Source organism: Nannobrachium achirus (assembly GCF_963921795.1).
Source record: "Nannobrachium achirus genome assembly, chromosome: 23".
In the NCBI taxonomy this organism is placed as follows: Eukaryota; Metazoa; Chordata; class Actinopteri; order Myctophiformes; family Myctophidae; genus Nannobrachium; species Nannobrachium achirus.
Genome location: NC_137830.1, coordinates 50948481 through 50948777, shown reverse-complemented (window position 1 = coordinate 50948777; position 297 = coordinate 50948481).

Genomic DNA, 297 nt, shown 5'->3' with positions numbered 1-297 from the left:
GTGTGTGCGTCACAATAAGAAACTTGAGCTGACCTATTTTTCCCGCAGGCAGAATTAAGTTTCTCATGGATATGTCTTCATCCGCTGCACTGATACCTTCAGTCTCCATGGAACAGAATGTCTCTTCCACAGAGTCCTTTTGGAGTCATTTCAACACTGCCTGGACAGACAATGACAGTGGTTCTCAAATATGTTATAGCAGGGGTCTTCAACATTTTCAGGCCAAGGACCCCTTAGTTGAGAGACAGATGAAGCAGGGACTCAATCACAATAAATAAAGGCATATAATAAACATGA